Below are 19,777 nucleotides of genomic sequence, written 5' to 3' on the forward strand. Positions count from 1 at the left end.
CCATGACAAATTCTATATGGTCTAGTTTAAAAACATTTTAAGAACAAAAACTCAATATAATTAACTTGCATAACCTTCTTAGTGCCTTTCTTAGCATACATTAATACATACTTTCAAATATACATATGCCTAAACATATTCTCCACGTTGAAAGAGCTGCAGCACATCTGCTAAGTCCTCCACTCTTTTGAGACTACTGCCAAACAGTTTCAGGCTTGAATTGTTTTCTCTTATTACACAAGACCGTCTCTAGTTCACACATATTTAACAGTAAACCACAGGACAAAGTCTAAATAATAAAACAGGTTAAACAGAATTTTGCCAGTATTCAAATGATAGTGAATACTTCCACACACAGTAAGCCTTTAAATATTAACTACTCTCCATCAGCTTTCAAAGTTATAATCATCAAGCACTATTGCACTGAAGTTCAACAACAGCTCATCAGCTTGTATGCAACTTTGCTAACACAAACAATTAACGTGTGAAGTGCCATTTAAGTCTTTGCTGTTGCACCTATATAATTATTTTCCATTAATATTAAATCATTATGTGTGACTAGAGGTATGTGAAGAAATTAAACACAGAAATCAGTCTTATGCGTTCGTTCTGGGAACATTAAAATACTGGTAAACTTGCGAATAAAGAAAATGCTTCCCATTTCAAGCACAGAGATAGGGCAAACACTTGCTACACACTGCTTTGGCAATTATTTATATTTAAAATCAACAGGAAATCCAACCAACAGCTGAAGGGAAGTCAATAATACACATTAAGCACAGTCAGGAAGGAACCTTTCAAATATCATTAAATTTCTATCCTACCCTAAACAAACTACTTTCTTTGTCTGAACTTCCTTCCAAAGCCTTCTAGATCCTTTTTTTTCTGTAAACGTGCAATGTAATTTAGAGTACAAAAACATAAAGCAGACACCTCTGTTTCTGTTTGTATAAAAGCCATATCCAATAACTTACACTACTGATACAGACAAAACAATTGCACAAATAAGCATTTACAAGTTCTCCTGGGTCTGAAATACTGCAGCAGGAATTAAAGCATGATTTAACATATCAGAACAACTGAATAAATTAGAAAAATATTGTAACCTCAGGCCACTTTAACTCCCCAATTTTCCAATTACTGTCTTTCTGCCAGGAAGCAAGACGGTAATAGCATTTCTTTTTTCAAGTCTCCTTTAAAACTACCAATCTTTTATTGTGCAGAGATGTGGGAGTCTTTCTTGTTAGTGCAAACAACAGTGCTTGATGCTTCCTCAGAAAAAAAACACACTCCAAGCTTACGGAGAGGGACAGAATCTCAGGACAATACAGAACGTTAGGACAAGATCTTGGAGTGTGGTAGACTGGGTTTTCACCACATCAGCCACTTAGCTTGTACCAAATTGTTACAGACAGCTCAAAGGAGAATTCTCAGAGAAAATTGCAGACAATGACGTAGCTGTGCACGTACTGTGGGAAGTTTTTCCAATTACAAAGAAACCCCATTATGAAACCCCAAAACCAATACTGAATAATTAACAGATTGAATAACTGTTAACATTACATATTACGTAGCGTATATATAAAATGTAGGGTATTACATAAAACAGTATTTAAAACATCCTTCTCTGACATTTAGTATCTCTTGATGTCAGTATTTATATATTTCAGAAGGCAACTGTTGTATTTGTTTACAAAACACCCCAGCTATGTACCTTCTGGACACTTATCTGGTCAAGTAACTGAACGACTTTTGGCTAAAAAGACAGGAATCATAGGAACAAAGGGATATCCTGGGTCAATCAGTTTATCCCAAGTACTGTGGGAAACTACCTGCTACATCCCCCCCAATCCCCTTATAACCAATCCCATCTTAAAAACAGCTTTCCTCCACTACTCCTAAGGGAAAGATGGTGCAGATTCCCCACGCCTCTGTTGCTTAGGAACCTTCTTTTCTAATTTCCAGACCAGGTTTTTTCTTGATCAGTTAATACCTATTTTTTCTTATGTTTAAGCTTATAAAGCTCTTTTTACCCATCTGTGTTGACTGACTCTTGATTTAAAAAAAAAAAAAGGGGGGGGGACCCCTTTCACGCTTTGTTTTACCCAACCAAACAACTCTTTTAGTCTTCCTTATGAAATAAATTCTCCAGTCTCTTGGTCGTTGCAGGAATTCTTCTCTGTACCTCTTACAGGCAGAATTCCTCTTTTTCTTGAAGGTGGGTGACAGAAATTATACACAATATTCCAGTTGAGCCAGTACCTTAGCAAACATCAGCGCCATTATACATCTTAAATGGAAATCTTAGTAGGGTAAACATGTCATCGTAATACTTTTCATAGTTGCTAACTGTGATGGGTTAGTCATCCTGGAACAGACTAATACCTTCCTCCCTTCTCACACTTCCAACACATGAAACAGTTAAGAGTAAACAGTACTAACAAAATTCTTGTTAGAAGATCATCATCTTTATTCTGTGGGCTTGGGTTTTGTTTTTGTTTTTAAATACTATTAAATATTACTCTCTTTCTATTAGTCATGCTCTACAGTCTCAACTTCCTTCTTTTGTGTTAACGGTACTTGACATCTGATGACACAACACTGGAAACTGGCATAAAAATACAAATGCGTTAATGTTTCTAATGAAAATATTAAACTAGTCTTGAAACTGATCTTTGACAAATTCCACTACTAACATCCTTTCAATACACTATCTTCCATTTCTCTCCATACTCAGCACATCCTGTTACCATCTTCATCTTAAAACAATGTTCATATAAACACCACACTAGTTGCTAGATCAAAACATATTGCACTTTATATGACTCCTAAGTCCAAAGCGGTCAGATCTAACTATGAATCCTCTCCAAAAGGCAGGCAGCTTACAAAAAAAGAACATTAACTTTGTCCGACGCAATCTTCCTTTGTTAAAGCTGTATCGGTTTTTACCCCATTTTCAACTTACCTCCATGCAGAATAGCTTCTCCTTCTAAATTCATCAAAGCCCTGATTATAGTCACAGTAATGATGCAATAATTACACTGAATCAGCTACTTTTTCCCCTGTATAGAGTGGCTACTTCAGCTGCTCTCCAGCCACCCATTACCCTTCTCTGCCTTGGAATGTTTCATAAAAAATTCTTGTCACTGAACCTCTGACTGCACATACCACCTACTTCAAAATTCCAGGATAAATATTATGTAGTTCCATTGATCTGTACCCTGGACGTTTTGATTTTATCTTTATGCAAATTAATTGCATAACCTCATTTCAGTAAGACCTATTTGCCAGGGTCCTTGCATTCAAAAATTACTGTCTCTACTAAAATCAAGGCAAACTTTTAATGTAGTCTTTCGCTATTTTCCGTCTTATTTCATTGTCCTCATACTTCCTGACAAGACATGACTTCCTTCGGAGATCAGTCTTAGTCAGCTTTTCTGCTTAGGTCCTGATGCACCTCTTCAGTTTGCTGTTAACCTAGTTAAATTTTGTATTTCCACTGGAAAAAAAAATCGTCTTTTTATGTAAGGATAAAAAAAAAAAAAAAGCTTGATAAGAGAATAAATATTTTATACAGTTTCCAGAACAAGATGATTTTTCCACCATATCTGAAGTTAAGCGTTCACTCATGCCAGAAGTAGTAGCCCAAAGCATATCATCAAATAGACCCTGAGCACTGCAGTAAAACCGGAATTGCAGGAATATATGGATGTTAAAGCAAGGAATGGTCTTTGCACTTTGAACATTCACTTCTACAATCAGAAGTATTAAAACCTTTCTGTGACACTCACAGAAGTGGTTTTTTTTTGGCTGAGTTGATTCTTGCTTTGTTTTTATGTGACTCATGCATAAGACCAAAAAAAAAAAAAATAGTCACAAGGTGTTCCCAGGGCTAGAACAAGAGAAGGCAAGTTATGGCTGCTTAATTTCAGTATTGCCTCAGATGTTATACTAAACTCAAAAAACCGCATTATCAATATTTTCGTTGGAGAACATATTGCACTGCAGCTATTACAAGGTTCACTTGAAAAAATATGGTCTGCAGAAATGAGGTTTGAATTTAGGATTACTATAGCAACAGAAGGAGGGGGGAGGAAATTACCAGATTACTCCCTCAGTTCATCAAATCCTTGATGGAATAAATTCAGATCTGAGTGTCAGTCAAATGAACCGAAACCGAATTTATCCCATTTGTTAATGATTAACACATCAGATTAAGGATTAAATCAACCACGTAGAGATTGCTGTACATGTAGTAAGTTAGCAAAACACAAAAACTCACACTGAATGACATCACTTATTCCTTCTCCCATTCTTTCTACCATCAAATATTTCATATCACAACCAGTCTTTAACTAATAAGTCAAAATTTACAGTATCTTTGATAAATGGTTTCACTTAGGAAGGTCTCTAGTCTTGATTAAAGGTCTGCAAAGGAAAGGAGGCACTGGAAATCTGCATCATTCTTAACTAATTAAGAGACTCCCGTAATTGCACTACTGAAAATGTGTAGTAATATGCCCCCATATGACATGGAGGTGTATTCCAAAAGTACAGTTTAATTATCAACATGTATGAACATAGAAATGATTTAATGTCTTGAAAAACAGAGAATGCAGAAATTAGCTTTAACTCTTTAAAAAGGTGACATTATGAAAGAGCAGACCCAGCGTATCCTAAGTAATTAATTTGCACATCTGTTTTATTTATGTAATCTCTAGCTTTCCTCGTATTTTGGAGTTATTTTAATCAATGCTTAAAAATAATTAGCATGATGCACACTACTGCAATATTAACATATGTGAGTGACTCTTTAAAAAAAGGGTGGAGGGGGATAAAATAGCAGTCTCGGTCTTTTTTGGAAGACCACCTATCTAACTAGGGCATTCAGCCCCCTTATAAGCCAGCTCCCTTATATTAGGTAGGATTCCAAAGCCATTAAACATGAAGCTGAAATGTCAAAAGCAAACCTTTGTAGTTGCATTTGTGACTGTGATCTTTGATTGTGGGGAGCGGGGGGATGGAGAGGTGCCCCCCCGCTTCAGTGGTATATATTGCACCATGAAGATGCTAAACCTCAGGCAACTTTTCTACATGTTCAATTTGTAAGGTTGCCTTGACAATTTTCAAAGCTAAGTCCTTTTTTTTTTTTTTTTTTTTTTTGGCTGACATTCAAATTTTAACCAAGCTTCCTAAGCCTTCTGTTCACCATTTCTGGCTTTCACTGACCAACTGCCAGAACGTTCTCTATTTTCTTGTTGCTGCGCAGGCCAGAGGACAATTCAAGAAACTACCTTCCTCTAATTTGTGTAGCGAATGCTTCATTTTGTTCTCTGCTCTTGGCTCCTTCTCAAGTTGCTGCAGTGAGGGAAAAATTGGAGGATACTGGTAAAAGTATCAAGCCGCTAGAGTGAATCATGGGAAGAGGTAACTTTTAACTGGGGTTTCCTTATTCTTAGAGGATCGTGTCCATTAACAAACTGGAATTGAGTCAAGGAAGGTGTCTGACCCTACATTAACAGTAAAGTCTAAGGCAGATCCAGAAGCAGAAGTCCCCGTTGTCAAAATCATTATCTTGTACTATAATCGTAAAAACAGCCTTCCTTTCAGGGACAGAGGCAAGAAGCTCAGCATGAGATGACTCACATAACTCAGCAGTGTCAAGATTATCACAGGCTCTAAAGTAGATGAGCAGGAAAAACAGATAAGCAGACAGTCAGACGCAAGTAGCAGCAATCAAAGAAAAACAGTATCGTCCTATCTGCATCCAGGGCACAGAAGTCCAGAGCCTTTGCCTGACACAAAGAAGATATAATATAGTCTTCCCTTGAGTTAAGTGGATATTTTTATAAATATATGCAGAGAGTATCTCCCCCTCCATCCATGTATGATAGTAGATCTACATGTAGCAATAAAGACTACCAGAAGAATGCTTTCCATTTGATCTACTAAAGGACACGACAAGCAGCAGCGGGCACAAACTGAAACATAGGAAGTTCCACCTGCACATGAGGAAAAACTTCTTGCCTGTGAGGATGACTGAGCACTGGAACAGGTCCCCCAGAGAGGTTGAGGAGTCTCCTTCCCTGGAGATCTTCAAAACCCGCCTGGACGCAATCCTGAGCAAGGTGCCCTAGATGACCATGCTTGAGCAGGGGGGTTGGACTAGATGATCTCCAGAGGGCCCTCCCAACCTCGGCCATTCTGCGATTCTGTGACATTCACTTCCTTCGGGTCAGCTCCCAAGAACTTACTGGTGCCAAAATAAACCAAATTTTCACCTAACTTCCTATATAAACCAAGAGGAGAAAGATTCATTTAATATATACAGTTGAGATCTAAGCAACATCTAAGATAACTATTAACTTATTTTTCCTGCCTATTAATAAAGTTCCAAAATAATTTAGTATTGTACTGCAAATATTCTACATTACTAGATTCGTTTTTATAGTAAACTTCTGGCCATCATCACTTTATGAAAAATAGTTAACAAAAATAAACAACATTTTCCTGAGATCTCCATCATCACTTTCCCTAAATGCTGTTTTCATTCTTAAGTCGCTCATAAAACACGCTACATTTTTCTGAAATTCTTAGATTATCATTTATTACCAGTTTAGAACATCTCTGAAATGCCACCATCTAAACATTACTTTAAGTCCAAGGGGGAGAATAATCCCCCACCTTGCTACGCATACTAACAGCCTTAAAAACGATATCCACAGTAAGGAGAAAAAATTACTTCAGAATCAAAATTGAATCATATACATTACACTGAACCTGTTATTCAGATCATTCAGAAACACTGAATGGTGTTTAAAACCAAGGCAATACTTTGGTTGTGCAGATTTTTACCCGAGAATTATGACACCTAAAAATTTTGCAGTAACTAAAAGCACATAGAGAAAGACGACAGAACTAATGCAGCATGATCTCCTGTGCTTCCCTAATAATTTATCCACTTTACCCTAAGTCCTCATGCTCCTTCGACATCCTGAGTATGTCTGTGCTTGCTCCTCCATTCACCTGAGCGTTGCTCCACCCAGTTCGCCTGTGCAAGTGGCAACCCACACTATTATTGTTTCTGAGCCACCCACTTGCGACGGGCAGGCAAGTGCGTAAAGGCTACACCAGCCACATGGTCCTGCCTCTCAAAACAAGTAAGGAGCTGTGCCCCTCTTTCAGTGGGGGCACAAGTCTGGGGCTCAGATTGTCATGTTACAGGCAGAAACTTTGTACGTTTGAAGTCACCACATCCCCGTTGAATTTAGGTAAACAGAGCAAACAGGTTCAGAAGTTAAAGTATTCCTAAAGTAATGGGATTTATTTTATTGCATTGTCACTTCTCTAAAATGTGTTTACTCAAGATTATCTTGCAAAACTGTATTAGACAAGATTTTTTCAATAAAATAAACTAGAATGCACTCCTCACAATGCACAAGAGCAGCGAGGCCTTATTTTGCTGAATTTTAGATGCAACGCATATTTCACATGTGAACATGCTTCAAGTTTTCAACTAAATTTTCTAGTGACAATATCTAAAGAAACTTATTTAATCTATTATCAGAAAAGGAAACTTAGCTAAAGTACGCCTTACCCTTCACTTCAACAGTCAGAATACAGTAACACTAACTTTACACTCAGCATATATAATCTTTCTAAAAGAGAAAAAAAAATGGAAGACAATCTTCATGGGTCCAGGTTTGCCCAGAACCTTGCCGGTTTAAGCCGGTAAAACTTCATTAGCTATAACCAAGTTGAAGTAACAGTGAATCAGACATCTTAAGAGATAACTTCCATAAAAACACCACAATATGAATATGAAAAATTTGTATGTACAAAAAGAAAAGAAAACCCCAAATAAGCTATAACAAGTTTCTATAGCTTTAACTCAAATTAGAGGTTTAGTCCCGACATGTTTTTAATGCTTACTGATTCCAATCAAAAATCTAGAAGAGCTTACGTAGAAGTAATTTGATTTTCACCTAATCTTCAGTCCGTAAACACACACATGCCATGATTTAACATTATCTACTCCTTTGATGAGAAAGTATCAAAGATACTCTAAAGTGTTTATTGATTAGCTGCATTTACTACTCATTGTTTGCATGACCTTACTTCAGCAGCTTACGTAGGTATACAGAAGAAAAAGAAAACTCAGAACTCCGAAATATTTTGAAGAAGTATTTGACGATCCTAGTTTTAAAACTGAATTAAAAAGAATTTTCTTTCATGTAAGTTAGTTTTTAAATTAAACTACTCAAATAATTGATACTCAAAAATTCTTTGATGTCTCACTACTGCAGCTGATCTGAGGTTGAAAGGTTGATCTCTCACTGAATAACAACCATACCCAGAAGAGCAGGCGGAGACCATCGCGACCCGTTCAAAACGCAATCTAATAAGCAAGGTCAAAAGGAGGAAGTTAGCAAGGTGCTGAAGAAGTTGTTTAGCTACGCTTTTAAGGACAGCGTTTTAAGTCTCTTCTTAACCATCAAAGAGTAAATTCACCAAAGCCAGCACATAAACGTGCAGGTCAGCCAACCCGGCCGAAAGCAATTAAAATCCATCTTTACATTAAAATTTAGTTTGCTCTAAAGAAATGAACAGTTAAATTTTAAAATTCCCATAAATAGCAGTAATACTTGAACTTTATTCAAGATCTAGACTTTCAGTCAGAACGTTAAAACCGGAGCCCTCAGACGAATGACTGCATTATCTCAGTTTACACCTGATCTGAAAAAGCAGTAGTTCTGAAAATGGTGTTTTCTGGACAGTCTTTGCTCTTATGTTACCATCAAATTACGAAAAAACTTCTACAACTACTAACCACGCTTAAATTTCTGAACTGATAAGATCACAATAAACAACATCCTCCAACTGATGAGGAAAGAAACCAGTTATTTACTTCAATTTGACTAAAGTGAATCAAGAGTATTCTCAATAAAAAAAGGCCGATGTTACCATACAGTTATTTTGAACATTCCATTAAATTAATTGAATTAAATTAATGGAATTAATTAGCTAATTGTTAGTGTACACGCAATACTTTTAAGTGATTAAAAAAAAAACATAGAAAAGGGTGATTCTGAAGTTTTAATTACTACAAAGCAAAATGACAGTACAATCTGTATATTTTAAGGATTATTACCCGTAACAAAAAAAACCTTCCATCAAGAAATAAACCAGTTTACACAATGCACACTTTACATCTTTCTTCACCTACAGATTTGTACAGCTACTTTTCTTAGCCCTAGCCAAAAGAAGTATATTTGAAGAGAAATGCCAAATAAGTGTCAACGTTTTCCTGTTCTCCAGGAAGGCTGATTAAATTATATGAGTCAATACCACAAAACTCAAGTAGTCTAGGAACCTCTACTACCTTAAAAAGCACCTACTTTTCATATTGTTAATACAGAAGGTCTGTGAGTTAACAGACGCCTTTCAGACAGAATCTTCAGCAACTGTCAAGTGACCTGCAGGACGGAATCAGTCCTTTGAACTTGCATCCATATCGACTCAATCAATTTTTAAGCATAAAGTACCAATTGCTCTAGAAGTTTCTAAGAAATATTTAATTACAGTATGAATTACTAACATGAGGCTATTTGAGAGATTGTTTTTGTCATGCAGCATGGTCCAAGAGTAAATTCTAAATTAAAAGCCACAAAAATCAGAAGTTTAGCGTTAATTTTTTTCTTCACTTCCTCATGCTTCAATTGTCCTCAGCGCACAACGATGACGATACTTCTCCAATACGCTGTCCTTCATAAATGTAATGGATAAGGTTTGTTAACGTGAACTTTTCTGTCAAAGCAAGATCGGGTCATTTGCACAGCAACAGTTTGGGATTTAAAAATGACTCACTACTCAACACTGTTACAATTCTTAAATAACTGAACACACTATTTCTACAACTCACAAAAGCAGCAGGTACAAGATTTACTGCCTAACCTCTTCTGAGTTAGAAAGTACTTATTACACAGAAATCATACGCTTACAAACATCCAACATGCTAAGTATCCTTCTTCTAATTTAAACCCTCCAGTTATAATATTTTATTAATAACATTAGCTACTTCAAAATTCAGCTTTTTTCTTTTCCTATAGCAATTCACAGGATGTTGGGCGAGGAGACATGTCAAAAGCATTTCACGCTGTGAAGTTACTCTTCAAAAACTGAGACTTGAATGGGGCCAAAGTAGCTTAATCCTTACTCATATGAAAGTATCTCAATACTCAAATGGGTTTGCCCACATAATCTCATTACGAGATCTGATTCCATGCATGCAAAATGTTATCCAGCCTCTGTGGTGAAGCTCAAAGAATGAGAACAGAGTTAAGTCATTTTCTTTTGGAGATATTTGAAAAGAACTGGCAGACAAATGATTCAATAAATGACCTTCACTATAAAGATGTAGTGAACCATACTCTAATGAACTTACTGGCACAACATGCTAGGAAAAGTGCTAGCATGATTCAGTGGTAGTGCTAGCTAGATTCAGATGAAGCACAAATTCTCAGATTTCTCAAACCATTTTTATTAACCTACCATAAAAAGAAAACACACAGACAACAGTAGTTTTTGGTTTAAAAGCATTACACCCAATAAGAATCCTCTAATAAAGAACAGTAATCCAATAAAGCTACAAGGTATTTAAACAGGCAAGCGCACTAATGCACATATTCTCATCTTGCTACAGTGAAGACGTAAAAACTTTGTTCTCTTCCCAAAACCTCTGCTAAGAAATCCACAGATTTTAAATCCTGCCATTGAAGCAAACTACAAAAAACCTTACGTTCACTTAAGATTATTCTCATACGATCAGGTCAGATCTGCTTACTGACCGTAACAAAGAAATACCAAAGCGATCTGCTTCAGAAGTAAGGAATCAGTCCCTACAATTACATTTTTTCCCCATTTCTTGCTGTACAATAACTCTAAAAAGAGTATTTCTTCATAGGCGCACATTCTAGAATCTGATTGTTACATCAGCAAAGAAAACAGAAGTCTGTTTTCGAAGTGAAGTTTGTATTTCTTCTTTATTCTACAAATAAGAGTGAATTTATTACAGTTAAGAGCTGCCGACAATTCTGTAAGCATATTCAGCTACCTTACAAGAACCCAGAGTTGTAAACAGCCTGTGTCCATGGAGATACCTGTAGCTTTCAGCAAAGCATACTTAAATTATCCAGCAGCAGTCACAGTTTGAGAATTCAAGAACATTCATAAGCAAAAGGTCGATAGCAGCTTTCCAAAAAGCAGAGGAGAAAACAAAATCAGCAGTGAGCTTAAACCATCAAGGTAGAGCAATATTTCATTAAACATGTAAATCCAGTGCTACTCACAGCTCCCTACCTCAGCATAACCGTGGATATTTTTCCAGCTTGACGGGATTTCTTCCCCTTCCCTAATTACTAGTTTTACTTAAATCAACCTTTACAAATCAACCTTAAAAACACCACAGAGACTGCATAATGATTATGTGCAGAAAGATGCATGACGTTTTGTAGCAAAATCAGACACTGGAAATACTAAAAAACAGATACTCTTTCCAACACAGAAAACAAAACAACTGCCTGTCTCCTGCTGCTGGTACCCCGCCAATCAATAACACCGCACAAATGCATCACGTTCCCATCCTCTTCTTCATTCCTATTTTCTTTGCAGACTATTATTTGGGCCCTCTAATGCCCACAGGTTGCCAAGCATAATCAGCAGGTCATCTCGAAGTCTAGAAAAAGGGGGAGGTGAAGGCAGAAGGGCGGCGGGGAAGAACCAGCAGACGCATCGCTGAGTGTAATGGAGATCTGAGCACTGAGCAGCCGCTTCCCGCAGTGGCAACAGCAGCAAGAGCATCCCACCTCGCCCAGAGCCGGGGGACACAGACACGGGGAGCGTCGCTCCGGTCCGGGCTGACAGCAACCTCCCCCTCCAGCCCCCCAACTCTTCTCCAACCCCCGCCATCCAGCTCCCGCCGCCCAATCCCATGCAGCAGCAGCTCACCGCTAGCTCATGCTGCCGCTAGCACCCGAGACCCGAAACCCTCCACACCCCGCCCCAGCCCCGCATCGCAGCACCCTGCCAGCAGCGGGCAGTTTCTTTTTTTGGGTTGTTTTTTTTTTTTTTTTTTTTGCTAGGCTGCCTCACCCGCCCGCCGCCTGTTTTCAACCCACAGACAACACCCCCCTCCTCTCCTCTCCTCCCCTCCCCTCCCCGCCGCCGCCTCAGGCGAAACAGGCTGGTTTCCAACGTCTGCGCCCCAGCTTCTCCTCCCCCTTCTCTCCCTCCCCGCAGCGGCTGCGCCCCTCTGCAGCGCGCGCGCGCACCTCCCCCTCGCGCCGCGCCCTCGGCCAACGGCTGCGCCCCTCTGCGGCGCGCGCGCGACCCCCGCCCCCGCCCCCGCCCAGGACCGTTAACGGCTGCGCCCCTCGCGCTCCGCTCCGCTCCGCTCTTCTCCTCTCCTCCCCCACCGAGGACCGTTAACGGCTGCGCCCCTCGACAGCGCCCCCGCGCACCCTCTTAGCGCCCCCCACCCCCAGCGGCGGCGCTCACCCGAGGACCGATGAGAAGCAGCGGCAGGTACTGGCAGGAGGGGAAGAAGGGGCCGCTGCAGCGAGCCTCTCTGGCGAGCCCCGTCTCCTCCGCCGCTGGCCCCAGCGCCGAGCTCCGCCTCCCCCCGCTCCCTCCCCCTCCTCCTTCTTCCCCCCCCCTCCACCACCGCCGCCGCCAAACGGCCCCAGCCCCCACCCTGACAAGGGTGCGGCTTCCCCAGGCCGCAGCCTAACAACGGCGCCGCCCATTGGAGGGCGCAAGCCGGGGGACTAAGCGGCTCTCCCATTGGCCGAGGGCGCGCAGGGGCAGCCCGGCGGGCGCGGCGCGTTGCCGGGCAGCAGTTGCCTAAGGCCGGGCGCCGGTCTGTGTCGCCCCCCCACCCCTCTCCGCCCTGCCGGGCGCGGCGCGGTGCGGCGCGAGGAGCCGGGAGGTGCTGCGGCGCTCCCCTCTGCGCGGGGAAGGAGTCGCCTGTAGAGCTGGATGCCGTCGGGAGCGGGCGGCGCGGCGTCGGCCTACCCCAGAGGGCAGGCTGAGGGAGACGCGCAGAAGTAATTACCCAGGGAGCGTTATGATGAGAGGGCTCTTGAACACGCAGCGATGGCGGTACCTAACAGCTGGGAACTGAAGCAAGTCAAGATCTATCCAGAAGCGCAGATAACTAATGAGTGTAGTCAGACTTGAGAGCAGCGTTGGTGAAGGTTAGAGAAATGCAGGAGAACTGGAGGTGCTTCAGTCAGTCGACTATCCCTCTGTGTGGTAAACTCCACTCTCACAAGAAGTCATATGCTTGATCTGGAAGGGTACGGGGATACTCTGTGGCTTGTAGTATGTAGAGGGCCTGATTAGATCTTTAGAAATTATCCTTTTAGGTTTTCTTTGGATGCCTCTTTGAAGATCTGTATCTCTTAATTTAATCCCACTGTTTATATTAGTGATAGGAAACAATGTCTAGACTTTAAAGTTAACTCATTGTTAGCCATCTCCTTCATTTTATGTACATGTACTATTACATAATTTTAAGATTGTTGTTTTACGCTTCTTTTAAATAGTGTTGTATAGAATAGTGTCTACCTCAAGCAGTTGAAGAGTTGGGGGTCTGGAAATATGTTTTCAGAAACACTAAACTTCTCATAGCTGTTATCCGTACCTCCCACTCCCAAGGTATCCAAATGATCAGAAGAAAAACAGAACCCTGCTACCAGAACCTGAGGGGTGTTTTCAGGAGCTATACACATCTCTGTTTTAGCATGTGGAATCTAGTCTGCTCCCACCCCCTCCGTTGAAGAAACACACCTCACTTACTTGGTTAGCACCTTCTGGCAATTAATCTTCATTTGCTCACCATTTAGAGAAAAAGGCCGTGGAGATATATGGAAGCTTGTATGTGAATGCAGGCACTGAAGATGATGGTTTAGTTGCAGAGAGAAGGACACACGCTATGACTGTTTCACGTCTGGAAAGAAGGCTGGACATAGGTCTGCATACTAAAAAAACTGCCCACAGTGGGATGGTTGTTAGTGTAATTACTAACAATTAGCAAATCATGTCTGAACTTTGAAAATCTTTTCCAAGAATTGTTCCTGTAACCTAGAACATAAAATATTAAATAAAATCACTTCTCCATCCTGGGACTACATGCTGTTAAAACACAACAGATGTATTTAGATACAAGATGGCTTCCTTTTATCCTTGTTCAAAGTCTAAACAGTTAGAATTTGCAGGTGCTCTGCAACTGCAAGGTCCAGCCACCTGCCTCACGTATCGTCCTCCCCACAGCATGTAGTCAGCTGTAAAAACTCTCTATCTTGGCATCTCATTTACCTCTCTTTTCCTTTGCTTGCCCTATTTCTTCCTATCTAGTAAATTAAGTGGGAGAACTGATCCATGTTAAAACTAACTCAGGAAAAAAATTACTGCCTTGTTTTGGTATGGATGGTTTCCCTATCCAGTTCCCTGCATAGCTTTAAGAGCAGTGGTGCTAAGAAAGAAGGTGGTGTTGAGGTCAGGAGCCGTATCCAGGGATTGCGGGAGGGTAAGGCCATTTGTTTCATTAGCAGTTCTGGCTTAAAAGTGCTTGTGTAACACGGTACAGTGTCACAAGCAGCTTAGGCTGATCAAAGGATGCATTTTATCGTTACAGCTGTTTTGATCTAATGATGAACTCCTGCAGAAGAGTGCAGTTTCTTTCCCCCCTCCTTCACTGCTGTACCACCCAGTGAGCTGCCCAAGGTCACAGGTTCCTGCTACCCCCTTCCCACCTCTGTCCCACTCTCACCTGGCATCATACCCAGTAATCGTGACAGCAGAGAGTCTATTCAATCAGCTAACTGGAAAAAAATGATGGAAAAATTGTTGGCGGGGGAGGGCATGTAAAGTCAGCACAGCCAACTCCCTTGTGGCCAGAGATTGTTAAAGCTGATGCATGGGTGTTAATCTTGCCAGTACAGATTTTGGTATGACCAGCTTCCTGAAGCGAGTCCTGCCAGCCGCATGGAAGTCAATGCTGGTGTAAAGGCAAAGGTAGGATCGTGCAGGTAGAAGTGTGAGGGAGGGTAGGACTGTGGCAGCCCTAAATTCAAACAGTTTAAACTACCATGAAATATATATGCAGAAAAAAAACCAAATACAAGCATTTTTTTTATCTCTTTCACATATACTAAAGAAATACACAGTACTACAGAAATAAAACATAAAAGAAAATACCAAGAAGTACTTCTGCATTGTCTATATTTTAGACAATAAAAGGCTAGTTTGTTTTTTTCTAGCTTTTATTAGTTGTCTTACAACATTACAGCTACAACAAAAGGCACAATAATATGAACTACGCTGTTTTTCAGCCTGTGGTATCTCACCCTCTTTGAGGTCGTTGTACTGCTTGGGAGGGATCTGGGAAAACGGCCAGGAAAGGCAAGCTCGTTACCAGTAGACTTGCATTTGCCACGTGTATGCACACTGGAGAATGCTTATTGGTCCATAAATAAAAAAGTTGAAAACCACTATCAAATATTTACAGACAGTACAGTGTTCCTGCAAGGAGAATCAAATTCAGTACTGTTGAGGAGGTATAGATGTCCCAGTTGCTGAGTCATCAGCAATAAGTTGCTTTCCTTAGCAGGCTCAGCAAGAAACAGTATTGGATTCAGCTTAGGTTGTACTGTCTCAAATCAAATCAAATCAAAGGGAATGTATTTATTTACAAATTATCTTCATTTCGCTTTACTAGGTATCATAAAAATAATATTGTACAATTATTTCTACCTGACATTAGCACTTTTTGTTGACCAACAACGTAGAGTTATTTTTGAGAAGCCTATTAAGTTGATGTTACAAATCGGGTATTAAGACATTCATATTTTTCTTTTTAGAGGGTGCACCTGTTCCAGGTAAACAGTTGCAGGCCAGTTTTCTCACCTATAAGATGGAACGGTAATATCTAAATGGGTCTCTCCCTGTTTGCCTGCCAGAACATCAGTTTGTTCGTTGGGCATTTTGGGGTAGGACTTGCTTCCCTACTGTGACTGTTCACTTTCGTCTCACCCAGACCTTTTAGTCCACTTCTCTGGCAAAGCTCTGGTTCCTCTAAATAAAATAATCCCTGTATGTGAATTCTCCACTAGTTTTTCCATGGGCCTTGAAAAGGAAGCCTAAGCCTTCAAACTTCTTTCTCAGATGCCAGGAAAGTCTGTCCCTGCAAAGTGCTGCTGATTAAGTCTTGCTGTACAAGACTTAAGGAGAAGGAAGAAGGGAGGGCAGATGTAGGTAAATACAAATCATCTTTACAAAAAGAAAACTAGAAAAGTCCTAAAAGTTATGTTCGTACTGACATGCCAGACTCTCTCCTGGTGCTGGTAAAAGGAGTTACACCTATGTAGCATTACTATTGAAAAGTCTGTGAGAAAATTGTCCTTGAAACTATTAAAATGAAATGCCTTTGGTCTTTGTAAATGACCTAATGGGTTATCTTAATTTCAGCTGCCTATAACAACATTAACATCTCATGATTTAGGTGTAGTATTACTACAGTTGGTCAGTGTAGTTAAGGTTATGCCAAAAGTACTTTAAAAACTTTGAAGAACCTGAGGTCAAAACCACAGGGGAGAGTTACCTTTTAATTTTATTGATTTATGTAACAAAGGAGAATCTTTCTGATTATCTGAAAAATGATATATGGCAATGATCTTTCAGGTCTGAAAAACATTTGATGAAACAACTACATAGAGAAAAAAACACATTCTGGTCTACTTTCCTCTCCCTCCACAATCAAAAACACATCTGAGGTTTATTTGAGCTAAATAATAAAAATTCAGAGAACTAAAGCAGCAGGTGGGGAAAGGGCAGAACAGCTGAAACAGACTGATATTAAACGTTGCCAGATTTTAATCTCTTAAACAGAGGCCACTTTTGCTTTCAGCTTAAAAAAAATAGTGACTTTATACTCACTAAAGGAAAAAGGCATAGGAAGATTGTTGCACAATATTGAGATTAAATATAAATCTAGTTTCATGGCTCAGGCTGACTAATAAGAGAAGGGAGTGGAGGTGCAATGATTGCTTTAGCTAAAGCAAAGTAACCAATTCACTTTTTCTTTCAATAATGTTACAACACTGTTTGTGGGAGGCTTGGGGTTTATTTTCCGAAATCGTTTTCCAAATAAAGCTGATTCTAACTGAAACATTAATGACTTAATAAATCATCATGTGCCTTCTAGCTGTATGTTCTCTACAAGCTGCTTGCATGCTAATTATGGTGTTGTTAGAGCTGCTGAGATAGTTTTTAGCTGCTCTCTAATGGCATCTTCATCATTTAGTAGTAAAAGAAGGAAAAGTGCCAGTAATGTAAGTAATACCTTTCGAAGAGACTAATGAGAGTTACTTCTGGATTTAAAAACAGACCCACAAGAAAGAAAAAAAAAAAAAACAGGGCAACTTCAAGGTAATCAAGAAAGGGCTGAAAGACATCTAAGATAAACGTGAAGCTTTGTAGTGTTAGAATATCAACTTTTGAAGTAATTTAAATCACATTTAATTTTAAAAGGCGCATTTTCAGTAGTACTCTCATGGTTAGGGTGTGGCTGGCATTTATTTGGAAAAATAAATTAATATGTAAGTGTAAGTCAAAACACAGCTAAATCACTGAAGCTTTAGACAGCTGGCACATCTTTCATTATTGGTCCTGTAAGAAGATCCTTGAGTAAGTTTACAGGAAGGAGACTTGTTCTTTTTTCTATGTTCAGGTGGATACCATTCACATCAATGGCCTTCATTCAGTGGATCTCCATAACTCCATCCGTGCAAAAAGCTTTCAGGGTCAGAATTTAAGTGCATATCAAGTTTCCAATAAAAGAACCAACTGTGTTGTATTTGTGTACAAGCCTCAAAGTGCTTGTTAAAAGGCAGAAAAAGTGATTACTCAAAGAAGGATTAGGCACTTTTCCCTGCTTTTTGTGCAGACACTTATTACTGTCATTTCTGTACAAAATATACCAACTTCAATAACATTAGGCAGGAGTTGCATTGAAAGGGATTCTTTCGTATTTCTAAGATTATCTGCCCAGTAGGGCCATGTCATGAACCTCGAGAGGTTGGATTACCTGCTTCCAGGATAACTAGATCTTCTAGAAATGGAATACAAGTGATAGATAGTAATGACCATGCTGTATTCAAGATAAAGGAATGGAGGTCTTGTGGGAGTAGATTTTGGGGTTGGCTATGCTACAAGACTTTTTTAGTATCCTAAGCTCACTGACCCTCATCACTTCATTCTACCAGTTTTAAAGTGAGATAAAATGCTATCTACTCTGCAAAAAGTTTTAGCAATATTTTTAATTTGGCAACATTTTATTAACATCTTAATATTCTCCTATAACATAGTAACATTTTAATATTTGGCATTTAGTACGTACTTTGAGTTTTTACATTTAAAGAACTATGAGCTCTCCTATTTAAGGAGCTGCAAACACTGTTGTCTCAAGCACTCCTATTGCCAGAAAAAAATTCCTTGACTGCAGCACAGTGAATATTTAGTAAGCTGAAAATTCTTAGGACATCACAGGATTTGCTTGCTGCTAAGTGACGTATTTAATATTCAGAACAATCAGGAACAATTCTTTAATTCTTTATGTTAGGCAGTGCTCAGATGCCTGACATATGTAAATTCTACCTAAAAGTATTTCAATTTAGAATAATTTAAACACAAGGAATATAAAATTCAATTCATTTAGTTGTCATCTGGGTTAAAAGACATTCAGATGAGGAATTTTGCTAAACAACATTGCTACTCGTGTGAGAAACGTGAATGAAAGATATCGTAAGCTTCAGACCTCTCCCACCAAGTTTTCATCTGAAGTTAAGCTTTAATCTCTAGCTTCTCTAGGAAATCACATAGGAATGATTTCTACTCAAAATTCCATGCACATACATGTTCACTATTCCTGTCTGCATTCCTGTTGCATGGAACTCTGCATGGAACAGGTTGACCAGCAGATGTCACCAAATCCATCACAGTTGCAACTTCACAAGTCTTCAACAAAAAAATCCCCCACACTTTTGAACTTTTCAAAGCATGACACACTAGAGTCCTTGAATATTCTCATTGCTTATTTACATTCATATAAAAACTGTGAAGTTCTGATCTAGACAATGGTCCACATGCTTCTGACAAAAGGCAGTGTGTAGCACCTTCATTGTCACTGAAGAGTAACTGCCTGGGTAACAGATCACACCTTTCACGATACACTATCTATTGACTGACAATCCCTTGTTGAAACTTTTATTTTCAAAACCACCCTAGTATTTTTTCCTAAAAGAGCAATCTTCCCACAAATATCACTTTTTGTTGTAAGTTCAGACAGAAAATAGACTTTAAAATAAAACAAGCAACTCCCCCCCCCCCCCCACACACACACACACCATTTTCCAATACTGGTTATCAATTATTTTGACTTGCGCATTCCCAACCTCACAAACTGCATTTTTTGGCATGCCAAACAGCACTTTTACACTTCTCCCTAAACTATTTTAGAGATGAGGAGCTTGTAATAGGTTGCATATGGAAGAGGTTGAGTTGTGATGAAGGAGAGAAGAGAGGCATGTAAGACAGACTATAAGCCATGCTCTAGCTGTGTTGCACAATGCTTTCCCTCCCTCCAACATCAGAAGTTTAGCTTCATCTAATTTTGCTTACAACAGTCTAGAATAGCATGTAGGAGCAAGGTGACAAGCGA

At 39.7% G+C, this 19,777-nt stretch overlaps 1 protein-coding gene across 26 annotated transcripts in view; it reads right to left on the reverse strand.

Annotated features, from left to right (window-relative positions):
- Positions 1-12,705, reverse strand: part of ADD1 (adducin 1) — a 69,638-nt gene extending 56,933 nt beyond the window's left edge. For 17 of the 26 annotated variants that reach the window (XM_068943503.1, XM_068943513.1, XM_068943494.1 and 14 more), the window contains exon 1: positions 12,556-12,691. The gene's annotated coding sequence lies outside the window, so the exon portion shown is untranslated. Of the gene's footprint in view, positions 1-11,358; positions 12,287-12,413; positions 12,520-12,555 lie in introns of those variants that run through there. The other 9 variants (XM_068943498.1, XM_068943512.1, XM_068943504.1 and 6 more) reach the window with 7 other exon arrangements.
- Positions 12,706-19,777: the final 7,072 nt, after the last annotated feature.

Source organism: Struthio camelus, chromosome 4 (assembly GCF_040807025.1).
Source record: "Struthio camelus isolate bStrCam1 chromosome 4, bStrCam1.hap1, whole genome shotgun sequence".
Lineage (NCBI taxonomy): Eukaryota > Metazoa > Chordata > Aves > Struthioniformes > Struthionidae > Struthio > Struthio camelus.